At 42.1% G+C, this 26,812-nt stretch overlaps 1 long non-coding RNA gene across 3 annotated transcripts in view; it reads right to left on the reverse strand.

Moving 5' to 3' along the window:
- The window catches only part of LOC123280812 (uncharacterized), a 59,316-nt gene that overhangs the window by 9,105 nt on the left and 23,399 nt on the right, over positions 1-26,812 (reverse strand). For 2 of the 3 annotated variants that reach the window (XR_011498288.1, XR_011498287.1), the window contains exon 3: positions 13,684-13,741. The exons of the other annotated variant lie outside the window; for it this stretch is intronic. This is a non-coding gene — a long non-coding RNA (uncharacterized lncRNA). The remainder of the gene's footprint in view (positions 1-13,683; positions 13,742-26,812) is intronic. 3 annotated transcript variants of the gene reach the window in all.

The following is a 26,812-nucleotide window of genomic DNA, read 5'->3' on the forward strand; positions in this document are numbered from 1 at the left end:
GGTGCACCAGTCCAGTAAAGGGGACTTGAGTGGGACACTACATGAATCCACCACATGTAGGTTCAAATACAGTGTTCACCTTCACAAGTTAGCATGACCCTTATATGATGGTTGAAAAACACTTCGTGTTTTCACCGTCCCTCCTTCTCCCTTCAGGTATTCGAGGCAGAAGTTCTTGAGAGACTAGCCCAGTCAGAAAACCTACCTGATTCATACTCTGGCTGGGCAAGAACGTAAACCCCACACTGAAACCGTATTCCTCTGCACCCTTATCCCCAACCACACGGAGGAATCCAACCTGCCCCTGGGCTTGTGCTCACCCAGTGTTTTGACTGTTGTCATTGCCCCTAAAGAATTACTCTGTCTAGAATTCGGCCCTCTTGATACTTCCAGAGCAGTGCTTCCCAAACTGTATTCCAGTCAGCTCTAGTTTAATGGGGCTTGAGGGATGAGGGTTGTGGTAAGCAGAATAATACCTCTTCCAAAAAACACCCTGGAACCCTGGGACCCATGGCTGTCTTGCCTTAGATGGTAAACAGAACTTTGCAGATGTGTCTGAGGGTATGGACTTTGAGATGGGGAGATTATCCTAGATTATCCAGGTGGGCCCAATCTAATCACATGAGTCACTAAAAGTGGAACATTCTCCCTGGCTGTGGGCAGAGAGAGATGAGACACAAGAAGGAGGACTGATTTAGAGCATGAGAGGGATTCGACCCACCATTGCTGGCGTTGAAGACAGAGGAAGGAGCCATGAGCCAAAGAATGTGGGCAGCCTCTGGAAGCTGGGAATGGCCCTCAGCCAGGAAGGAAATGGAGATCTCAGTCCTATAACCACAAAGAACTCAATTCTGCCAAGAACCTGAGTGACCAAGAGAATAGATATTTCCCTTGAGCCTCAAGAAAGGAACACAGCCTTGATACACCTTGACTTTAGCCTGGTGAGACCCGTGTCAAACTTCCGACCTACAGACTATAAGACAATACATTCGTGTTGTTTAAGCTGTTAAGTTTGTGGCAATTTGTAACAGCAGCAATAGAAAACTAATACAGAGTCTTGATCAAATAAGTTTGGGGAATGATGCTATAGATTCTAGAACATATTAATCATCTTGTTATGAGAGAGTCACAGTAAAAACAAATCCAATAACAAAACATTAATTGAGTCAAATAACAGCTAACTCATTCACTGCAATGGGAGAGGCCAACACTACCCTGATTCATAATTCTGTGTTTCGAAAGCATCACATGTTGTGTGCAAATAGAGGGCTGCTGCAGACCCACAGCATCACGATTCGTTGTCATAGTTACACTTTGAAGAAAAAGATGCCCTGACAAAGACCAGATTGGCTGTGGCAAGTGGTAGGAAGGTACCCTGAGGGCGGCCAGATGCTTCTACATCCATATCAGGGATATTTTCTGAAATTTGTATTCAGTCAGCTCTGCCCCAATGGAAACATGGTCATTTACATTTAGGAAACAGGAAACTTATATTAATGATGGATACTGTCTAATGAGAAGGATTTGTTCTTTCATCCTAGCACCCAGGGAAACAAATATCAACAAAAGTAATGTTTTGAAATGGATTTTGCCCCAAATTAGGCACCAACTACTGGCAACTTCTCGTACTTCATTTGGTACCCTTTTTCAACTCAGTCCCTCCACTCCAGCCACACTGGGCTTCCTGTTATTCTTTGAATATGCCAAGCTTATCCTTCTGCAGGGACTTCACGCTTGCTCTTCCCTCAGCCTAGAAAGCCCTTCCTCCAGATGTTTGCATGCTTCACTCCATCCCTCCGTTCATTCAGGCCTCTGCCAAACGTCCCCACCTCAGAGAGGTCTTCTCTAAGCACTTTATCTAAAATAGATACTCCCCGCAATGTTGTCAGTCTTCTTACCCAACTTTATAGTTCCCCGTGGCTTTTCTGTATTTATTCGACTAGTTGTTCACTGTGTCCTCACCAGGCTGTAACCTACTTGAAGGCTCAGGTCTTGTCTCTTGCTCACTGCTGTATCCCCAGTGTCTGGCACATGAGAAGCACCCAATAAACATTTGTTGAATGTATGAAGGAACTGCTTGGAGTCTTGGTTCTACGCTGCCCCACCAGCTCTCTGGCACTCAAATACTGGCTCTACTACCCCATCCAGTTTCTTCCAAATCCAACTTCTTCCCATAGTCCAATGTAACTGGTATGGAAGATTGTATTTTTCAAAGATGGCCACGACGATACATATCCCATCTCACATGCCCCTCTTACAAATTGATGTTGACATTCTTCCCTTTGAGGAATGTGTCTATGTTCTCTCCTCTTGAATCTGGCCCGGCCTGCAGCTCTCATGGAACTCTACTGTGGCACTATATGACTACTAAGTGTAGGTCATATAAAGTGAGATAACTTTTGCCTCATTATCTTGGGTCTCTCCCTCTGGAACACAGCCCCATCCTGTGGGAAAGCTCAGGTCACGTGGAGAAGCCATGGATAGATGTCCTGACAGACAGCTGAGCTGAGGTCCCAGGTGACAACCAGCACCAGCTTCCAGACACGTGAGGCAGCCTCTGAGAGACCACAGACCCAAATGTTGTCCAATTGCAACAGTAGGAGAGACCCTAGTAAGAACCACCCAGTCAGTCAGCACCCCCAAATCCACGGGGTATAATAATAAAATGATTGTTCTTGTTTTAAGTCAGTAAGTTTCAGGCTGGCTTGTTACATAGGAATAAATCTCTGAAACAGATGGGAGATGGAGTCGTCTATTAAAAGATGTGATTTCTGATCTCTATCACATGCCACTCACATTCATCAGTCCCTCTACTTCTCAAGGACTCAGTTTCCAACCTACCAAACCATAGTGTGCACGTAACCACCTCTTCTGACCTTTATCCTAGGGTGATTTGATGAAAGCTGGTCATCCTCAGGAATTGTGCTTAGAAAACAATACATATATATTTTGAGATTTCCCTATTATTCAAAATTCAGAATTTGCCTAGATTCAGCCACTCAGGACTAATCAGTCACCCAGGACAGCTGGGTTAATCAACTTCACTCCATTGTCAGTCTTCTCCAGCCGAGACTTCTGCCAGTCCCTGGTGGCAGTTACTTTTCCAGCAGTCCTTGTCATCTATAAAGCCTGATCTGTAGATCTCTAATCAAACTCACCTCTGCAGCTTGGCAACCTCTCATAAGGCTTCTCAACTGCTTCCACCAACCAGTTCTTACTCAAGGGTGGGGGCAAACCCAGGGGCCGCACTACCTCCCTGGGTTATTGCTGGGCCTGATCTGAAAGAGGGGTTTAGGGGCGGTGGCATGGTCACATTGGGGCTGGATGACAAACCTGTGGTCAGAACCCTTCAAATACAGTGAAGCATCAAGTCTGGAAAGTAAGCCGGAGATGGAAATATATGCAAACAATCCAGCGTCTATAGCTGGAAGAAGAGAACAGGGAGATTGGACAGGTCGGGTACCTAGAATTGGTCAGGATGATAATGATGATTAAGATCGTGAGGTCCAGCTCTAGGTGGGGCTGAGTTGGAATTCTGACTCTGCAAGTCCCTGAGCCGCTCCAAGCTTGTTTCCTTAGCTGTAAAGTAGAACTAAGAATAGAAACCTCCCTCACAGGGATGTCGTGTGCACGAAATGAACTGATGCATGTAAGCGCCAGCACTGAAAACTGGCACCAGGGGAGCGAGCCCTCAGTAACTGGGGGCCCTCGTCTTTCACTGAGACAATCAAGAGTCTGTACAGGGGGTTGGTTAAGGCTGCAAGAGTCTATACAGCAATTTACGGAGCAGGAGTCGGGGAGCCCTGAAGTGGGCAAGGCCAGCACGTCGCCTCAGGGATGCTGTATAAAAGCCCTGGGCCTTTTATATTCCTTGTGCCCCCACTACAACCTCCTTTGCCTCCTCTGCAGCTGCCACCCTGGATTACATCTGAGCCACTAAAGGTGTGGGCCCCTGGAACTAACACCCTGGGAAAACCCTGCCTCCATCCTCTCCCAAATCTCATTTAGAGACTGGCTGAAGGGCCACTCACAACACTTAACACAAAACCCAGAAAATCCAGTTAATGCCCTTGGTTTCCCACGGACTAGTGATGGAGCAGTCACATTCGCACAAAACGGCATGTACTAAAATAGGCAGTTTGAAATATTCCTGGCAGATGGTGCTAAATATAGACACAGTGACAGATTGGCCCCACAGCACAGCTCTTCTCCCAAGCATTAAGAACGTGCTGGAGCCAAGAAGCTTCTCTTTTCCAGAAGACTGTGGCAACAGCCTCAGGACCTCACCATGCCAGAGAGCTGTAAAGATTTAGAGAAGGGCGGTCCCTCTGAGAGTGAACACTGGTAGCATGGTAAGAGGCTCCCAAATTCCACAAGAGCTGGAATGAAGAAAAGGGTGCAGATATGAAGTTCTGATGAACTGGAATCTGTTTATTGGCCCTCTCCTACAAGGTGCCTTCTGTGAGCAAAAATTTGCTGAAAGGAAGTTAGAGGCAGTAGAGCACAATGGTTAGGGGTGGAGGTTGGTGGGCTCAGAGTGCTCAGATTTGAAGCCTGGTTTTGCTCCTTCCCAGCTGTATGAGCTTGGTCAAGTTACTTAACCTTTTGGTGCCTCAGTCTTTTCATCTGCAGAATGGGATGATGATAGCACCTATCTTGTGTGAAGATTAAACAACATAATGTATGTAAAGGCCATGCACAGTGCCTGGAGCACAACAACCGCCTCTTGAATCGTAGCTATTTTATTTAATGGGCTAGGAAGGTGAGAGAGGTACCTAACATGGCTAAAGTGTTTTAAGGCTTGGAGGAATATTCTGGATGAAAACAAAGCTGAAATGAAAAATAAAGTCAGGTTGCAAATTCTTAAATAGTTTATATAGCCACCAACATTGTATTTGGAATGGGCAATACCATAGCTACCCAGTGGAAAGTGATCACTCAGTGGGTAGGATGTTGGCTATGAGAGGTTGGCTTCCGTGGGAGGGAGAAGACCGTTGCAGGAGCCCAGTCATCATCTAACAAGGGAAGGCAAACTTATTTCTCCATAACTGATAAGGACGTGGACTTTGAACATTGTGAAATTTGCTATCTGACTTCCATACAGTAAAACATTTTAAAAACCAGGAAGGCTTTCTCTTAAATTTTAATGATAGCACCTGTCAGTCTGTGGCAAGTACCATTGAGGGGCCTAGAAGGTTGTCCTGTGTTCTGGTTCTGTGTCTCTGCTGTGTGTTGTGCTCCATTGTGGCTGTGTCTCTGGTTTCCTTCTATCTAATTTTGTTCTCTCCAAATTTTGGAGTTTAGAATTTCTGGGTATTTTATCCTCCATGTGCTACTAGGACCATGTCCCACAGGCCAAGAGAAATGTTGGCTTTGAATTGTCGCTGTAGGACTAGAATACTTCTGACAGCCTAAGTCAGAAGTGAGAGAAGTCTTGTCTAGAGAATTTTCTCAGCAGGGGATTGTGGTAAAGGCAACCTCTGCAGGAGAATTATGGGACTGTGTTCAGGGCTCTGCCTCCAGAAATACTAGGCCGGTGCATGGTCTCATGGTACAGACTTGCCTATATCCTTGCAGCCTGTATTAGTTCAAGTAGGCTAATTGTAGTTACTAACAAACCCCGACATTTCAAAAGATTAACAGAGTGAAAGTTTATTTCTCTCTTAAGCAAAGCCCATTGGCACTGGGATGGTGAGGAGTGGGGGTGGAGTGTCTCTGGTCCATACAGTTATTCAAGAACCCAGGCTGACAGGGGTCCTGCAGTTTTCAACTTGTGGCTTTCAGTGTTGCCCGGGTGTCATCATCCAGCAGACAGAAAGGTACATGGAGGACCACAGTGGGAAGTTGTTATGGGTCAAGCCTAGACGGGGTGCTTATTGCATCACTTCCACTCATGTTCCATTGGCTAGAACTTAGTCATATGACCATAAGTAATGCAAAGGAGGCTGGGAAGTGTAGTTCATCTGCATGCCTAGGAAGGAGAGGAAAATCAAGAATTTTGGTGACCAGCGAGCACTCTGTGTCACAATTCTTAAAGATAATTCAAGAGACTAAGAGACACTTTGAAGAAACATTTTAAAGAAATTCTAGAACTTTCGTCAAATTTCCTGTGATGTTTTCGTTCAATTTTTGAATCCGTCTTGCTAAATAGTTGCTTCTAACCTACATCTCTTCCTATTAAGGCTTGTAATCAAAGAACATGGCAGCTTCCCTGCCGTGAAAGTGGAGCTGATCTGTCCCTCACAGCCTAAGTTTCCTTGTAAATGGTGTAATGAATGAGTGTCTCCTTTTAAGAAGAAAACACCAATTATTCTTTAAAAGAAGGCTTGTTTCCCTTAAGGCAAGACTCAGAGTTTTGTACTTTGCAACACTGCTAGAGTTTCAGTGCATGCTCCTCCAGCGATGTCTGAACCTGTGGTATCAACAGGCTACAAAAGGAGGAAAGAGAACTTTCATTTATGAGAGGACAGTCCTGTAATGACCACAGAATAGGCTCCCAGAGTTTTAAGTAGGAACCACCAGATGCTTTCCTCATTCCTACCAAGCTCAGTTATACACGTGGTTATAACGATATTTGCATGTTTACAGCATTCTCTTATCTGTATGATCATTTATAAGGACATTAAATATTTTTGCAATCCTAATGAAAGCAAATCATATCTCTAGGGTTTTAAAACTCTAACAAAAAATCCACTATAGTTGAAAATTGCAATAATATTGTTGAGTGTACAGGCTACTACTATAGTAAGATATGAATATAATAAAATTTATTATATACTCTACCCTGTGCATACTGCTCTCTGACACTTCTTACACTTTATTACATTTAAGTTTTTCACTAAATGTTTTTACATAGACCAATAGTTCTAAAATTTTCTCATGCATCAGAATCACACAGCTTGTTAAACACACTGATTCCTAGAAACTCCTCTGGATCTACTGAATATGAGGGGTGGGATTGGGACATAATGTATTTTCGACAAGTTTGCCAGGCTGTTCTAAAGCATATCAAAGCTTGAGAACCAAGCCTGATGTGTCTTAACACTCTCAGTGTCTGGTATATAGTACGTACTTAATCTATATTTGAGGGATGAATGAATGAGTGAATGAACCAAATAAAATAGTACCCTAACAAATAAATTTGTTACTGAGTCTAAAGCAATAAAAGAAAGATTCATTGTGAATTTACTGCCGCAAACACTAAACACAAAAATGAGAAATAATTTCATTCTCAGGCAAACCGCAATAATAATTAAGCTTTATTTGTACAATGCTTGTTGTCATGTTTCACTGACATCAAATATTCAAATTACTGCTAAAATGCCAAAAAGTCATAGATGGATATTACGGTCATCAGGAAAGGGTATGTCACACTTACAGGTGGGCGCAAGCATTGGAGTAAAATAATTTTGATATGTTAATAACATATCAGCATGTTAATAACACAAAAATCTCCATCCTTGCAGTGTTCTAGGAACCTCTGGCTGAGAACTATTTATCTGGTGTCAAGAAGAATTTCCGCATCATCCACTTAATGAGAATTCATAATTAAATGGCAGGTGCTTTACTAAGAGTAAGACTCCTCCAAGCATGTGTGTCGTGAGAATTGCAAGTTTTCAGAAAGCTGACATACACCTGCCTGGATATAATATCCTCCTAGTTCTCCTCCCACCTCTCTGGATGCTCATTTTCTGCCTTCTCAGCCTTATCATCCTCTACTCGGCCATTAAAAGTCAGATTCCTCAGTTTGACCAGGCTGTCTCCTCCTCTCACTCTCTGGGGCATCGGATCCACCCCTACAGCTTTGATTGTCATATATTCCTACATGGTGCCCAAATTGTTGCCTGCAGCCCAGACCTCTCTTCTGAGCTCGTTGGTTTATCCAGACCCTATAAGGACAATTTACAAAATTTAAGCCTAACTTTAATGAGTAAACGATCAATGTCAGTTGATCTTTTATTTTTAAGTGATTAAGCACATAGATATGTAAACTATCTAATATGCCAGATACATGTAAAATATTTTGATATCATATGCCAAGCACTTGATCAATATTACATGCTGGGTGTTTTTCCTGATGTTGCTGTTTAATATAGCCCTCCAAAGTAGGAGAAACATAAAATTTTAAAGCTACCTCAAGATGTACATCAGAGTAGATAGTGTCAATCATGCTAAGATGGAATGATATTTGGCTGGGGTCCTGAACACCCAATCTCGGACCAGCCAGCCATGGCTACCCCTCTCAGGTTAAGAAGGAAAAAGTATACATGCGGGGGAAAGCCACTCTGTTTATTACTCTGAAGTTTTAGCCTTTCCTTGCTCTCTCCACTTGGAAATTAACCCCCATTGAGCTGCACAGGGGCCACCTGATGCCAGGCGGATTCCTTTGCCAAATAGACTGGATCAAAATCAAGCACAGCAGTCTATTTCCCTAAGACCTACATCCAGTCCTGGTCCTGCCACTTTGATGACTAGAAAATGCAAGGAGAGAAAAACCCAAAGGAAAAACATGAGGGGAAAGGGAGAGTTTCTACCTATGGCCATAGCATACATACCCCTTATATCTGCCCCCTCTGCCTTGAATCTACCTCAGCATTCCACTGGTGATGACCCATTTCAGATCTCCTGCACACGGTACGGATGAAGAGTTTTGCAGTCATCCAAGAGAATAGTGGGTACCATTTGTTTGGCAATGTATTTACCAATCCAACAAATATTTGTGAGTGACTAATGTTTGTGAGGCACTGTTAAAGGTGCTAGCGTTACAGCAGTGATGAAAAATGACAAAAATTCCTGCCATCAAGGGACCTATATAGTATAGTATATAAGTAAAATACATACTAGGTAAGAGGATGATAAGTCCTATGGAGAAAAATAAATCAGGGTGGGTGGGCAAGGAGTACTAAGCTATTACATAACCTAAACAAGAGATGAGAGTGTTCAAAAATGACAGCTGGAGATTTTAACACTCCACTCTCAATGCTTGATGGAACAACCAGACAGAAAATCAGCAAGCATACAGAAGATTTAAACAACACTTGACCTCACTGATATTTATAAAACATTCCACCCAATTACAGCAGAATAGGCATTCTTTTCAAACACACATGGAACATTCTCCAGAATGGACCATATGTTAGGCCAGAAAACAAGTTTCAATACATTTAAAAGGTTTGAAATCACACAAAGTGTGTTCTCTAAATACAATGCAATTAAATTAGAAATAGACAACAGAAGGAAATTTAGGGAATTACCAAGTACTTGGGAATTAAACAAAACACTTCTAAATAATCCATTTGTTAAAGAAAAACACCAGAAGGAAATTTTAAAAATATTTTGAGCTGAAAACAATGAAAATTCAACATATCAAAATTGATGAGCTGCAGCTAAAGAAGTAATTAGAGGGAAATAAATAGCTACGAAGGCCAACATTAGAACAGAAGAAAGACCTTAAATCAATAACTCAAACATCCACCAGAAGAAACTAGAAATAGAAGAGCTAACTAAATTCAAAGCAAGCAAAGAAAGGAAACAATCAAGATTACAGTAGAAAACAATGAAATAGAAAACAGAAAAACAACAGAGAAAATCAATGAAACCAAAAGTTGCTTCCTTGAAAAGATCAATAAAATTGATAAAACTTTACCTAGACTGACCAAGAAATCAAAAGAGAAGATACAAATTACCAAAATAAGAAAAAACAGAGGGGCAATCTTTACCATCCTTACAAAAAAATTAAAGGATTATAAGGGAATATTATGAACTACTTTGTATCAAATTAGACATTTTATGTAAAATGCACAAATTTCTAGAAAGATACAAATTATCTAAACTGACTCAAGAAGTAATAGAAAATCTGAATAGACCCATAATAAGTAAAAAAAATGCAATTAATAATTTAAAATCTTCACACAATGACAAAGTCAGGTCCAAATGGATTCCTGGTGAGTTCTACCAAATATTTTAAAAAGAAATAATTCTAATTCTTTACAAACACTTACTGAAAACAGAAGGTGAGGAAACACTTCCAAACATATGCTACAAGCACAGTAGTACCCTGAGACAAAAGTCAGAGGAAGATATCTCAAGGAAAGAAAACCACAGACCAAAATTTCTCATGAAAATAGATGTAAAAATCCTTAAAGTGTTAACAAACTGAATCCAGCAATGTATAAAAAGAATTATATGCCACCACCAAGTGGAATTTATATAAGGTTGGTTTAGCTCTCAAAAATCAATTAATGTAATACACCCTATTGATAGAATAAAGGACAAAACTTAGATGATCATTTCAATAGACACAGAAAAAGCATTTAATAAAATCCAACAACCATTCATGATAAAAATTATCAACAAGCTAGGAATACAGGGGAACTTCTTTAACCTGAAAAGATAATCTACAATGTATAACTAACATCATACCTCGTAATGAAAGATTGAATGTTTTCTCACTGAGATTGGGAATAAGGCAGCATATCCACTCTTACTCCCACTCAACATTGTTCCAAAGTTCTAGCCAGTTTAACAAGGCAAGCAAAATAATTAAAGGCATGCCAATTGGAATGGAAGAAGTAAAACTGCCTTTATTCACAGACAGCATGATCTTGCATGTAGAAAATGGTAAGAAATTCACACATAAAAAGATCTATTAGAACTAATAAATAAGATTAGCAAGGTCATGGGATGCAGGATCAATGTACAGAAATCAACTGTATTTCTATATATTAGCAGGGAACAACTCAAAAATGAGATTAAGAAATAAATTCCATTCACAACAGCATCAAACAGAATAAAATATTTAGGAATCAATTTAACAAAAGAAGTGCAAGACTGGACTTGCACACTGAAAATCACAAGACATTGCTAAATAAATGGAGATACCTTCTGTGTTCGTGAATTGGAGCCTGAGTTATTATTAAGATGGCAATTCTCCCCAGAATGACCTATAGATTTAACACAATCCCTATAAAATTGCAATGAGGCTTTTTTGTAGAAATTGGTGAGTTCATTGTAAAATGCATAAAACCGAGAATAGCTGAAACAATCTTGAAAAAGAAGAGAAAAGGACTTATACTGACCAGTTTCAAACTTACCATAAAGCTTCAGTAATCAAGACGATGTGGTATTGGCATAGGATAATCACATAGATCAATGGAACAGAAGTGAGAGTCCAGAAATAAACTCTTGCATTTATGGTCAATTGATTTTTGACAAATGTGCTAAGGTAATTCATTGAAGGAAAGAATAGGCTTTCCAACTAATAGTGCTGATGCAATTGGTATTCATATGCAAAAAAAAAAAAAAGGAAAAAGAACATAAACACTAACTCCATGCCATACACAAAAATTAACTGAAAATGGATCATAAACTTAACATAGAAAAGAAATTATAAAACTTCTAGAAGAAAATATAAGAAAAAACTTTAGTGACATTGGATTAGGCAAAGAGTTCTTCTATATGACACCAAAAGCATGACCTATAAGAGAAAAAATGGATAAGTTGGACTTTATCAAAATCAAAACTTTTGTTTTTCTAAAAGTCACCATTAGGAAAATGAAAGGACAAAGCACAAATTGGAAGAAAAGATTTGTACATCATATATCTGATAAAGGACTTGTATCCAGAATATATAAGTAATTCATATAACTCAATAAGAAGACAAACAATCCAATTTAAAAACGGACAAAAGATTTCAATAGACATTTCACCAAAGAAAATATAAGAAGAACTAATAAGCACATGAAAAGGTGCTCCACATCATTAAGTCATTAGGGAGATGCAATTTAAAACCAAAATGAGGTACTACTATCTTTCCACTAGGATGGCTATAACCAAAAAGACAGACAATAACAAGTGTTGGTAAGGATGTGGAGAAATTAGAACCCTCATACCTGTGGGAATGGAAAATGGTAGAGCCATTTGGAAAACAGTTTGGTGGCTTCTTATAGAGTTAAACATATATTTACAACCCAGCATTCCACATCTAGATATCTACAGAAGAGAAATACAAACATATGTCCACAGAAAGACTTACACGTTAAGGTTCATAGAAGAATTATTCATAACAGCCCAAAACTGGAAACAATTCAAATGTCCACTAACCAGTGAAAGGATAAACAAATGCGGTTTGTCCATGCAAGGGAATACTATTCAGCAATGAAAAGGAGAAAATTACCAACAGACCCTACAACACAGATGAACCTCAAAAACATTATGCTAAGTGAAAGAAACCACACACAAAACACAACATATTCTAAGATTCCATTTACAGATGGTCCCCGACTTATGATGGTTCAACATACAATTTTTCAACTGTACAATGGTGCAAAAGCAATACGCATTCAGTAGAAACCATACTTCGAATTTTGAATTTTAATCTTTTCCCAGGCTAGAGATACAAGTACTATACTCGCTGGTGATGCTGGGCAATGGCAGCAAGCCACAGCTCCCAGTCAGCCACACGATCACGAGGGTAAACAACCAAGATACTAACAACCATGCTCCACCCACACAACCATTCTGTTTTTCACTTTCAGTATAGTATTCAATAAATTACACGAGACATTCAACTCTTTATTATAAAATAGGTTTTGTGTTAGATGATTCTGCCCAACTCATGTGTTAATCGCTAATATCAGTGTTCTGAGCATGTTTAAGGTAAGCTAGCCTAAATCATGACGATCAGTAGGTTAGGTATATTAAATGCATTTTGACTTGAAATATTTTCAATTTATGATGGGTTTATCAGGATGTAACCCCATCATAAGTGGAGGAATATCTGTACATGAAATGCCCAGAAAAGGCAAATCCATAGGTACAGAAAACAGAGTAATGGTTGCCTGGGATTGAAAGCGGGAGCCGAATCGACTGCAAATAGGCACAAAGAAATGTTTTGGGGTGATGCATATGTTTCAAAACTGTGGTGAGGATTACACAGTTCTACACACTTACTAAAAATCATTCAATTGTACACTTACCATAGGTGAATTTTATGGTAAGTAAATTATGCCTCAATAAAGCTGTTAAAAAAAAAGAAGTGATGGTGGCTTGGACCATGGAGACTCAGAGAAGTGATATCAACAGATGGTGGAAGACAACATTACACTAACCAGTGAGCAAAATGGGGAGATTAGGGTCTTGATCCAGGGTCACTCTATTAGTCAGGTTTCTCCAGAGAAACAGAACCAATAGGATGGATATAGATATCGATATATTTACGGGAAATTTACTATAGAAATTAGCTCACACAATTACGGAGGACAAGTCCCATGATTTGCTACCTGCAAGGTAAAGACGGAAAGCCAATGGTGTGATTTAATCCAAGTCCGAAGGCCTGAGAACCAAGGGAGCTGATGGTGTAAGTCCTCATCTGAGGACAAAGGCCAAGAGCATCAATATCTGAGGGCAGGAGATGACGGCTGTCCCAGCTCAAGCGAAGGGAGCAAATCTGCCATCCTTCACCTTTTTGCTCTCTTCAGGTCCTCACTGGATTGGGTGATGCTCACCTGCATCTTTACTAAATCTACGCATTCAAATGCTAATCTCTTTGGAAAACACCCTCACAGGCACACCCAGAAATAATGTTTTACATGCTATCTGGGCCTCCTTTAGCCCAGTAAAGTTGACACATAAAATTAACCATCACAGTCACTTAAAAGATCAACATATTGATAAAAACAATACCTGTGCTTCATTTTTCCACCATGGACAATTACTGCAGATCTCTTTTTCTTAGGAAATCCTGGGAAGATATAAGGAGAATATTGACACTCAGATGTCATGAAGGCCCCCAGCTCTATTGCTGAGGTCCTCAGGCCTGTACCCAAGTAAGCTATCACTTGAAATGCAGTCAGTTCCCCCTGGACTATATGAGTGTCTTGACTGAAGTCCAGAAGATGGCTCTAGGTGGAGGGTGTGAAACAGCTTTTGCAGGAGGAGGACCCCAGAGTTCCCTGAAAAGGGGAGTGAGGAGAGATACATTACTTTTTATAGGTCATCATGAGGTAACTCAGTCTGTCCAATGGCATCTCACTCACTGTCAAAGTCCTTATAAGGGACCCTGCCTGATTTGTCTCCCATGACCTCTCTGACCTCATCCCTTAATACGTTCCCTTCTCTCTCTCTGCTCCAGCCACGTCCTTCTAGCTGTTCCCTAAACACACTATGTCCTGCCTCAGGGCATTTGCACTGGCTATATCCACTTCTTGGAATATTCTTCCCCCAAATATCCATATGTTAACTCTTTCACCTCCTTCAGCTTTTACTCAAAAATTCTCATTTCAGTGAGACCTTCTCTGGTCACCGTTATTTAAAATTGTGCCCCTTAACTCTTGCAATCCCCCTCCCCTGCTGTATTTTCTACATACTATTCATCACCATCTGACATACTATGCATTTTTCTTCTTTATCTTTCCTATTGTCTATCTTTAGTTGACAATCTTTCTAAAGACTATCTGTAGAATCTTTAAAATATAAGATTATATTCTTATATTCTTGACCCTTTAGAATATAAGTTCCATGAGGGCAGGGATTTTGGCCTGGTTTATTCACAGCTGTTCACCCAGAGTCTGTGACAGTGTCAGTCATTGAGAAGACCATCAATAAATATTTGTTGAAGGAGTGAGCAGCTGACAACCAGGGGACAGAAAAGCACTTGAGGAGAGAGCGCAAGCCAGGGCACTCCGGGTGTGGGCCTGGGGCCCTCTACCTGCATCACCTCCCACAGCCAGGAAGCGCTTCTCCCTCACCCCAGGCCGGCCCGCATCTCCTGCCAAAGTGTTCCAGTCACTGACTCTGATCCGTTGGAGACCAGGCAATATCTTCACCCCATCCCTCCCCATCTTCACTGCTTGTTAAAGCTCAATTTTAAAACAAGTTGGTAAAAAATGCCTGGTGGGACTCACACTATTCACTCCTCCTATTCCAATGGCATTTTTTCTGCTTTGCCTTTAGGACTGTGCTCTGTTCCTTTGCATTTCTCACCAATAGAACAGAGTGTCTCTCACTTGCCATCTTCTAAGAGTCCAGCAACCGGAAACATGGCAAAAACACTTTTTGAACACGTGCTGTCGTGGCCAGTGGTTTTCCTGTCTCCCTCTTGCATTGCTAGTCCACTGCGATGCTCCGCCTGCTCCTGGAGATGAGGTGTTTACAGCTGTACCCCGACAGTTCTCCATAATGGCTCTGATCTAGACCCATGGCCTGCTGGGGGACCACCTACAAGCTCTGTGTTTTACCCAGGGACTCCCAGACTCTGTAAAAATCTTCGGAGGCTGGTTTTCCATTAAATTTTAAAAAGAAGAAGAAAAGGCAAGAAAAAGAAAACCAGAACAATCCTAATGCAAAGCCCCTACATTTCTGTCCCGTGAGCAGCTCGTAGCTTTTCTTTTCATTTATTCCAGACACTCCCCCTGCCACACACACACACACACACATGTTCATTTTTCTCACTTGCTTGTTTGTAGTTAGTTTCCAACCCTAAGTACGGGAGCTGGATTCTGTATTCTATTTACTAGTGTCATTGCAGAAGCCATCACATCTTCCTGAGCTCATCCATCATTCCTCCTCCTCTCTCAGCATCATTTTAAATATGCAAGTTCTCATCTCCAGCATCGGGATCCCAGCTACAGTCATAGCTGTCCTGGTCCGCGGAAGGAAGTAAAGGAAAGACTGCAGAAATACAATGTTAAGACATAGCCTGCCTTGGAAACATTCATTCATTTTTCATGTGTCCGGAAAGTTTTTACTAAATTACTAATATGTGAAAGTCACGGTGGAGGTGTTTCAAGGAATGCTGAGCTATAAACAGTCTTTACCTTCAAGGAATTTGCCAGCAGGTAGTAGAGATAAGAGAGACATGAAAGAAAAGGGCAGCAGACGATAAGCACCCGAGTGAGTTGGGTCGGAGGAGGTAAGATCGCTTCAGCTGGTGTCGTCAGAGGCGGTATCAGGGAGGCAGTGGCTTGGTGGTGGCATTTGAACTGGGCCTTGGAGGATGAGTAAGTTTTTGAAAAATAGAGAAAGCGAGGCAGAGGAGAAGGACGTCTAGGAGGAGGGAGCAGTGTGAACAAAACCATGGAAACAGGAGAGCTTAAACTGTGTTTGAGGATGATAAAGGTAATCCGTAATATAGGGACCCACAAAATGGAGGCTGCCCCAGTGGCCTGGGCCACGTCACAAATCTAAACCTAAGTCAGCCTGCACTTATGGGAAACACCTCACCATCAAGGAAACCTAGCATACCCCGGTCACGACCCTCCAGCTCAGCTTTGGCTAGCTCACCTTAGAAAATAGGACCTGCTCGCTTTATAAGGAAATCCCGGACCTCTTGGCCAATCGTGTCCTCCTTCCTCCATGCCTCTCCTAACACTCTATAAAACTCCCTCTTGCCCACAATCCCTCGGGAAGTGCGCTCACTGCCAATCCATGGACTGTTTTCCCTTGAACAAAGGACATCAGACTCTACTGACTTGTTTTAGCTTTGAGAAGGACATCATCAAGACCTGGGGCTCCTTCACTGGCAGCATCCCGGGAACAGAGTGAAAACAAAGATTCCCAAGTCTCGCCCAGAGATTCTGCTGGAATGCTCTTCCCACTTCTCTCTGTAGGACCAGCTCCATCTCATCCTTCTCCTCTGAGTTTATATGTCCCCTCCACAAAAAGGCCTTCTCTGACCACTGCATCCACAGGTAGGACTCCTTGCTGCCAATGTTTTTTCTCTCATCCCCTCTCTTTTAAGTCATAACATGCATCGTAGTTTATAATGATTTTGTCAGTATGTTTGTTTACTTGTCTGTCTCTCATGGCAGCATCTAAAGTTTCTAATAGCAGAGACCATATCTGTTTGCTCAGTGCCTGAAAAATAGTAGGAGCTTAATCAACACTTATTGGTTGAATGAATGAGAGCCAGAGCTACATTATGACTTTCATGGGCCCTTGGTACTTTTGCTTTCACTGGCTCCTTCCTCCATAAAAAATATTTAAAGTTATGTTTTATAACTGTGTTGGTATAAATAAGAATATAATCTAAGCTGGATAATATTCATTTTTTTCTTCTGATTTTAAAAGAAATTAAAACATTTTATGGATCCTAGAAAGCATGATGGGCCCTAGGCATTGTGCCTCCTGTGCCCAAGGGATAAATCAACCCTGTGAATCACAAAACATTTTTAAAGAATTATTAGGAAACGAGGCTAGACAAATAATATGGAGTAAGATTATGGAAGGTCTTGTACATCTGACTTTGAATTTTGTAAATTTGAAATTTTTTGGTAGATGTGCTATTGTGATTTATAATAAGAAATATACATTTGGTCTTTGTTTCTGGCACAGAGCTCCTAAAACCCTTGGATATTCCTAAGTGATGGAAGATAAAGGTGTGTCTTTTGTTATGTTAATAGGGTGACATTGGGAAAGCTCTAGGTAACCAAAGGATGGGGGCTGGTTGCCAGGGGAACCCACTACGTGATTAGAGGGTTGGAACGTTCAGTCCCACCTCAATCTCCAGGGCTGGAGATTAAGTTCAATTGCCAGTGGCCAATGATTTACCCAATCATGCCTACGTAATGAAGCCTCCATAAAAACCCAGAAGGATGGGGTTTGGAGAGCTTCCAGGTTGGTAAACCAGATGCTTCCACGTGCTACTGTGCCCAGCCCAAGCTCCACAGGGACAGAAGCTCCTTTGTTTGGGACCTTGCCCTATGTATCTCTTCATCTGGTTGTTGATTCATATCCTTTAATATCCTTTGGAATAAACCAGTAATCTAGTGAGTAAACTGGTTTCCTGAGTCCTGTGAGCTGCTTTAGCAATTAATCGACCTCAAGGAGGGTGTTGTAGGAACTGATTTACAGCCAGTTGGTCAGAAGTACAGGTGACAACCTGGACTTGCAATTGGCATCTCAAGTGGAGAGCAGTTTTGTGGGACTGAGTCCTTAATCTGGGGAGTCTGATGCTGTCTCTGGGTAGAGAGTGTCAGAACTGAGTTAAATTGTAGGCCATCCAGCTGGTGTCTGAGAATTGCTTGGTGGTGTGGGTGGCAATGCCCCCTCAAACACTGAATTGGGGGCAGAACCTTTTAGCAGACAATAAAATCTCGTGGAGAGATTTTGAGCTAAAGAATGATAGGGCTTCAAAATATCCCAGAGCCACTGTAGGAAGAAGTCACAGGATGAACAAAGGAGGAAGACATTATTCAGGAAGGTTCCAGCGTATGGTCCAGACACCACGAGGTGAAAAGGGATCTGAACTGTGGCACTGACTGTGATGAGAGTTTTGGGAGAGTAAGAGCAGAACTGAGGGAATTTGTGATTTCTCTCACAGCTGACTGTCTAGGGAGGGTAACTTCAAAGATGACTGTGGTTCTGAGCCTAGACTGGGAGGAACAGAAATATCTGGAGAAGAGAGACTTGGTGGGGAACAGGATGGACTCAGTTTGGGATATGTTTCGGGGAAAAGGATGCCAGCAGAACAATCAAATGGAACATTTGGGCAGTCAGGCTCTCAGAAATGTAGGTCTAGGGGCTGGCCCAGTGGCGTAGCTGTTGAGTTTGGTGCATCCTACTTCGGAGGCCCAGGGTTCGCAGGTTCAGATCCCAGGCACAGACGTATACCACTCATCAAGCCGTGCCGCGGCGGTGACCCACATACAAAACAGAGGAAGACAGGCACAGATGTTAGCTCAGGGCCAGTCTTCCTTAAGCAAAAAGAGGAGAATTGGCAACAGATGCTAGCTCAGGGCCAATCTTCCTCACCAAAAAAGAAAAAATTAAAAAATTAAAAAAGCAAGGTCCTGATGATTAATATATATATATGTCTGGAACTCTGGAGCTTCAAAATTTTCCACAATGATAGCCAACTTCAAGGTTCTTAAATCACGGTACATGGATCATTAAATCAGCAAAGAGCATTTCTAACCAACCATCCAAGTCCTACTCCTCTTGGGCTGGCGTATCTCTCCTAGTAATTCCCCAGTTAAGGGGGTCTCCCAAGTCTCCTGCCTCTTTGCTTAGCTGAGGGAAACTGAGAAATTCCAAAGAATTCTTTTGTAACATAGAGTAAATGCAGGGTTCAGTGAGTTCACCTTTATTCTCAATGGGCTCTAATTAAATGGGCTAACTGGCCGTAGATGATTAGCATTAAACTTTTAATTAGTAGAAGCTTAAAAACTCCTCCTTCTATAAACCTGATAGACAAGAATGAGGTCTGCAGCATTTCAACAGGAACCTGCTAAAGAAAATGTTTCTTGGGAGAAGGGCAACTTCTGCGTTAGAGGCCAGAGGCCTGTGTACAAAGCTGGAACCATTGGAGCTTCATGGTCACCCATCTCAATGTTTGCACCCTGTGAAATAGATTCTAGGGTGGACGATTTCCCCCAAGCTCCATTCCTACTCTAAGTTAACAGGCTGGCATGATTTTTGTTTTCTTTTTGGTGAGTAAGATTGGCCCTGAGCTAACACTGTTGCCAATCTTCCTCTTTTTTTTTCTCCCCAAAGCCCCAGTGCACAGTTGTATATCCTAGTTGTAGGTCATTCTAGCTGTTCTATGTGGGATGCCTCCACAGCACGGCTTGATGAGCAGTGTGTAGGTCTGTGCCCAGGATCTGAACCAGCAAACCCTGGCCCATGGAAGCAGAGCACGGGAACTTAACCACTTTGCCACAGGGCCAGCCCAGGCATGAATTTTTAATATTAGAATCAAGCTGTATTGTTAGAGCAATAGGAGCAATGGCGCTCCCTCTAGGTGGGATTTGAGCAATCTAGCCCTTTCCTAGAAAGGTCTTCTGAGATATTAACATTTTTACATTTTACTATGAAACCGGGACATGATGTCACAGGTGCCAGTATCTTCTTAAGCAATTGTACCTCCCTCACCCTATTTGTAAAATGGAGGGAATAACATCATATATCTCATGGGATCGTGGTGAGGATTAAGTGAGTTAATTTATATATAGCATTTTATGTATTATAGTAATGTATGTATAGAAGAATGCCTGGTTCATAGTAAGTGCTCAATAAATGTTAATTTTTAAATTTTTATCACAGTAGCTCTCATTCAGAGAGCTTCTCTTCTACTACATTTTTTCCCCCTGAAAATGGAAATTGTACACTATCTACATAAAAGTCACTTAAAGAGTTTGAATGCAGAGTCCTGGGCCTCACCCTAGACCAATGGACTAGTGACCTCTGGGAACAGAGACCAGAAATCTGCCTTTGAACAAATTTTCTAAGAGATTTTAGTATTCCTGGAGTTTGAGACCCACTAGACCCCTGGGTTTGTAAGAAGCGCAGATAAATTTCTGCCTTGATCTCCATGCCCTGCTGTCTGGATCAGCTTTGGAAAGTATTCCATCGTCTAGAAACCCAAGACCTGAGACGTACAGATTGCACAAGACGTGGAGAAGCCTCAGTCCAGACAATGTCAACAAGACCACGCTGAACAACACCTGATTCCAACTCCACCCCTCAGGCTGGTTCTAGAAATCCACCTCCTAATCAGTTATGACCAATTTCGGGCCCACAGTTGCTGGAGGGAGCCTCCCACAGCCATCAGTTTTCCTAGAAGGAGATCTGTTTAGGGAGCCTGGTGATGCTTTGAATACATCTGTCACCACATCAATCAAGTCACATACACAACATACATGATTCCTCCGCCCCCTGGCTGTGAATTATCTGTTTCCCTGGCATGTCACATATCAGATGACTCATTTTGAACTACCCCATCATTGAATGTGACGTTCGAATTTGACCCCTCCGAGCAACCGTACCCCAGAGCAGGCATCGCGTGTCTCATATTTCAAGGATGGGAATTTTGCCACATCATGATAGCGATCACAACACAAAATAAGAAGTCTTTCTATTTCTGTAGGCTTTTATGGATGGTTGTCAAAGAACTTTCAGTGCTATTATCTAGCATGCCCTCACAATGGGAGTTAGGAAAACCAGGAGTCCCTTCTGCTTTATAGAAAGCAAAACCTCAAGGCGTTTATGTGACTTACCTCAATTCACCTAACAGGTTGGAGGCTAACATGACCGGTGATTCTCCATGCTTTGACCCCTGGGCATGGGCTTGTCCTGCCTGCAGCCATCGTATCCCCAGGGTAGAGAAGAGGTGAGGAGCACCAGCTTTGGACAACGTTTTGAATCTTGAGTCCATCACTCACTAGCTGTGTGACCTTGAGAAAACCCACCTCACAATGGTGAGATAAGGATGGAATGGAAAGCACTATGCTTAGCACACAGTGAACGCTCCATAGGTGTTGAATGTTAGTATCCTCGCCATTATCACTAACTATGGATGTCACTGACAGTCAGTGAGGGTGGTTCTGACCAAATTGGCTAAGATTCTATCAGGAGCCTGTCTCTCCTCTCACATATTCTTTTCTGGTAAGAGGACAAAATGGTTATTATGTTCCATTTGTGTCTTTTTTTGCTTTGATAAAATAGAGAAACCTTTTGAAACCTATCCCTCAGTTTTTAAGAATTTTAGACTAAATTACTACATGATGTTATGTTTGACACGGGGAATGGAATTTTTTTCCAACAGAACTGAACTTAAACTCTACTCTTGTCCCAAATCGAATGAGTTCAGTAACTGTTTTGTTCCATTTCCTTTTTGACCAATGTTAATAGTAAGTGCTGAAGAGATGCACTGGATCAGATGAGCGGGTGAGCCAAGACCAGGCAAGGAAAAGATGTTCGTCACGTGAATTTCCCTGATTCCTGCTCAACCTGGGGAGTTGGTCCCTGACTAATTTCTCAACAACATCTAGAAATTCAGAATGAAATATTAAATAAAGGAATAAGTCAAAATGTTGACACTTAGGAAACCATTTGCCTTAGGTGATCTAACTACAACCTGTGAATTACAGTCACAGAGACCTTATGCCTCTCCTCACAATCACTTCTTGCTAACAACTCATTGCTACTACCTTTCGCTATTTGCTCCACACACAACACTCATCAGGAACTTAATAGGCCCTCAGGTGAGACTGTAAAGTGAGGGAGGAGAATGAGCTACCCATCAGGCTAAGGGCCACAGAGGTTCTGAGTGCAGAACAAACCCCTGACAGAGGCGACGTCCTAGAGGATAAAGCGTATTAACACAATAACCTTATTCTCTGTACGTCTACTAAGAGCTTTCTTCTTCCTGCCACTGTCCCCCCCACCCCATCCCACTCCCTGAAGCAGCTGGTACCATGGGAATTTGCTCCTACCCAGGCAGGGCAAACGAACCGTGACACAACAGAAGACAGCGAGCATGAGGGCAGCCATCTGGCATGCAGAGAAGTGACCCATGAGGGGACTGCAACCCCAGAAAATAACTCAGAGGAAAACAAAAATATTCCCAGCAGCACTATTTTTAAGGGGGAAAAATACTATAAAGAACTAAAAACCACACCAGTGTGTAGAAAGGCCAAAAATATCCTGATGGAAAGCAGGATGGAACACTACGCAGCTAATAAAAATCAAAAGTTTATGGACCACAACATGTAGAAATGTTTATATAGAGCAGTATGAGGTGGAAAGTCACAACTAACAACGTCAAAATTAATTTATGTCTGTATCTAAACGCTGAACGCTGTTATTACAAAATCTTATAAACTGAGAGATTAGAATCTTTATGAATTTATCCTACCTCAACTTAAAGGGACCACACAATGAGATTACTACATTTCTCTAGTATGTTTATTCTCTCAGTCTTGCAATTTTATTTACGCTTCCTTCACTAGCCTCAAACTTCAAAGGCTCTCTCATAACAGGATCCTGACAGTCGACTGTGATTCTCTCTCCGCCCACCCGAATCTGGTAATACAATCCCTCTCCTTTCCTGTGTTCCAGCCTCACCGTCCTCTTGGATCCTTGAATTTGCCAAGAGCTCTCCTATCTTGAGGTCTTCTGTGCACTTCCTGCTGCCGGGAAGGCCTTTGCCCAAGTCAGTCAATACAACTAAGTCTCATATTTATGCACCTCCACTAATATCCACATGCACATCTTCGTTCATAGCACCTAGCACACTTGGTAATTATAAGTGTATTTGCATGATTATTGGTTTATGGCGTTTCCCTCCCCTAAATAGACTCTAAGCTCTGTGAGGAATAATACTTGGGCTGTTCATGATCATAAACCTACCTGGTACTGACACAGGACCTGGCCTCCGCTGGTGTCTCACAAAACTTTGTTGAATAAGTGGCTAGACGGATGGATGAAGTGATATGAATATAATTTAATATTCATTAGGTTGTATTTTTTCCCCACAAAAATACCATGTAGTGTAGACTATTGAATATTACTTTGTACTCATTTGAGTAGTGCTTTCCATATTTTGAAGTATTTTCATATGGAATAATAAATTTTTTTGATTCTTAGAATCCTATGAGGTAGATATTATTCCAGCTTCACATTTGAGGAAATGGAGGCTCAGAGAAATTAAGGAAGTGGACTAAACTGGATTAAGTGGTAGAGAGAGGTCTGGAATCCAGATCTGTTAGATTCAGGCCAAGGATTTGGACCCTCTGCCTGTGTGGCTCCAAGTATGTCACTGTGTCCACTGTAAGGTGCATCGGGAGCACTGGGGGGCTGGGGGTGCACAGGCATTATCCTGATGGGTCTTTGCAGCTGAGGAATGATGGGAGGTGATGGCGTTACGGTCTGGGGAGAGGGTCCTGGCCCCGATCAGGTGGGGCTGGAGCAGTGAGGCAGTGGGCAGTGAGCCTCAGATGTGGTTCTCAGGTCACTCTTTCACATGCAACCTGCAGTGGTTCAATGTCTCATTGTCAGTGTTACTCTGGCGATCATGCGATGGTCTTATCAAACCATCGATTAATGATACTTGCACAGGTGGCTCCATAGTCACCAAACTCAGATGTAACACAACAGAATGGATAGAGTCCTGGGTTGAACCCCAAAGGTGTAGTCGGAAAAGTCAAATGACCCAGAGAAGTCAAGGAGAGCCAAAATGTGTGTTTCAACACTGTCACTCTGGCAAAGCTATGACCTTATTTATCATATTGTTTAGCTTATCTGAATATTTATAAAAAGATAAGCTCAAATGGGCAGCGGTGTGATGGAGGAGGGAGTATGCTATAAAACGATGACTAAACAAATGGAGGCCTAATCCTGAAGGCAGAACCCTTTCCTGTGCCATATGCTCCTCGTGCATCCTTCTCACCATTTCAGCTTGCACACCCTGTTATAAGCGTTCATCTGCTCTTCAGTCCCTGTCTACAGCTTTCCAGAAAGAGCTTGATGACAGATGTGTCTGTTGGGGATCCACAGGCTCATTTTTCCCTCTTCAGAAGCATCATAGAGCTGTGATACTAGCCACTTAACAAGGTGGCGTTTGCCAGGCCAGCAGTGTAGAGAGTCTGGGTGTTTCTTCCCTGACAATGTCTGTGATTCCAGCAGTTGCCTCTAGGCAAATGGCAGGTGGTACCTGATGCTGACCGCACAGGCCCAGTGCTGAGCGTCACCCCAAACAACAGGAAGTGAACGCTCATTGCCGCTCTTATCCATTTTGTATTATTAAATTACTAAATTTTTCCTATTATTATAATAATAACATAGTTATTATTAATAACATAATTACTTGAGGGGAACACTGTAAGACTAAAACATATCCAATAATAAACATAGCTATCAAGTTTATCACCTTGTCTGTGTTACATTTTTCATTTCTTACAATAACTTTTCTTACTAAAAAGGAAAATGAGATTCATTCAGTAGATATTTAACCTAGTAGGTAGTGGCGTTGGAAGTCAGGAGAGTGAGTCTGTTCCCAGAGACTCATTATTAATTAGCTGTGTGGCCTTAGGTAAGTTTCTTCTCCTCTCTGGGCTTCAGTCTCCTTTCTGGAGACAGGGAATGAGTGAGAGAGACTTGCAGATGGCACAGGCTCCTTCTTGCTCTGTGCCTTCATGTTGACTATGATTGCTTTTCTTCATCACGATGGTTCTGGCTCTTGTTTGGGGTTTTTGTTTTTCTTCATCCCCATAACTTTCTCATCATCCATCTCTCAGCTTGTCACCTCTCAGAGAGGATTTCCCTGACCAATCCTGCTACGATAGCTCGTCCACCCTCCTCCACTCTTTATCACAAAGTCTAGAGCCTTGGAATGGCACACACAATTGCCACAGACTGGCCCCAGTTTTCTCCTCCAGAACCTAGTAAACAATCAATAAATATTTGTTGATTGCATTATGAATAAATCCAATTGGTTACAAATTCTTTTCATTCCGCCACAGAAAACTCTAGGACTGTGCTGTTCAATATTATGCATATTTTACCACAAATTTTTTAAAAAGTTTGAGGTAAACAACTATCTGTCCCTAGAAGACAGAGGATGGGTTCACAGTGAACTGTCCAGGTCTCTTCTTTATGACTCCCTGTTAACGGTACGCGCGGCCCCTGTGAGAGCAAGAATGAAATGACTCAGTATAATCCATCGCTGGGCTGTTGCGCTTTAAGAGTATTTAATGGTTGTGATTGTCTTAGTCTGTTGCGGTTGCCATAATGGAATACCATAGACTGGTGGCTTAGAAACAACCGAAACTTATTTTTCATATTCCTCCATATTTCTGGAGGCCAGAAGTCTGAGATCAGGATGTTAGCACGGACAGTTGCTCTTCCGGGTTGCAGACTACTCCTTGTGTCCTCACGTGGTGGGAAGAGCAGAGAGACGAAGCAAGCCGTCTCATGACTCTCAGCAGGGCACTACCCCATTCACAAGGGTTCCATCCTGACCGCCTCTCATCCTAACCACCTCCCGAAGGCCCTATCTCCTAAGACCATCAACATTGGGAGGTAGGGTTTCAACATATGAATTTGGGGGGCACACAAACATTCAGTCTGTAACAGTGGCTGAGAACCCAAGAGCTTTCCCCTCCTTCTTCCTCGTACACACGGTCCACTTCCTCTAGAGGTCAGTTACTCCCTTTCCCAGCCTCTCTGTAGGTAGAGCATAGGTATGTGACCTTATCCTGGCCCGTAGTACTAAGGAGAGATCTCCTAGGGGGTATGTTTTGCGGAAACTTTTTCTCCATGTTTAAAAAAGAGAGAGAGAACCCATAGGATGAACTTTCTCCCTGTCTTCCTTCAGACATTGTTGTGTGAAGATATAATGCCTGGGGCTGAGATGGCTATCTTGCATCCATAAAGGAGAGACCAAAGAATGACAGATAAATCAATCTGGAATCCTGACAACCTGTTACTGTATTCGTCACCCTCAGAAAATAGATTCCTCCTTGTTTAAGCTACCCTTAGCTTGGTATTCTGTTTACTTGCAGCCAAGATGATTCCAATGGGCCATGGTTTTACAAAGACAGCCTTATGGCACCTTGCAAGGAATCCATATTCAGCTGGGGTTTTCTCTTCCCTTCCAGCAAAAGGTGTTTATTATCCTTTTCTTCATTACATGGCAGGCAGAAGAAAGAATACAAAGAGCAGGGCACCAAGACAAAAGGGTACCTACTGCTGGCCTTGGAAAGACTCAGGATCATCAGCAAATGAGCCGAGAGTGCACAAAGTAAATAGCGGGTATTGTGCCGTGTACTGGAAGGAACCGCATTCCCCTTTGTAACTGAGAGAGGCTGTATACAAAGGGAACGTTGGGTAAGAGCACAAAGACTAAGGACTCTCTAAGAGTCCAGAAGCAAGAAAGCAATAACCCAGGGCAGACAAGACTGGATACTAACAGTGTAGGGCAAGAAGAAGACCAGTGGGATCCAGGAAAAGAGAAACCTAAGGTCTACATCAGACCACTCTCCTCCCAGCTCAGCTCTGTAGGTTTCAGTAATTCTCAACTGAGCTTTTTGCTTTT

Source organism: Equus asinus, chromosome 25, assembly GCF_041296235.1.
Source record: "Equus asinus isolate D_3611 breed Donkey chromosome 25, EquAss-T2T_v2, whole genome shotgun sequence".
Lineage (NCBI taxonomy): Eukaryota > Metazoa > Chordata > Mammalia > Perissodactyla > Equidae > Equus > Equus asinus.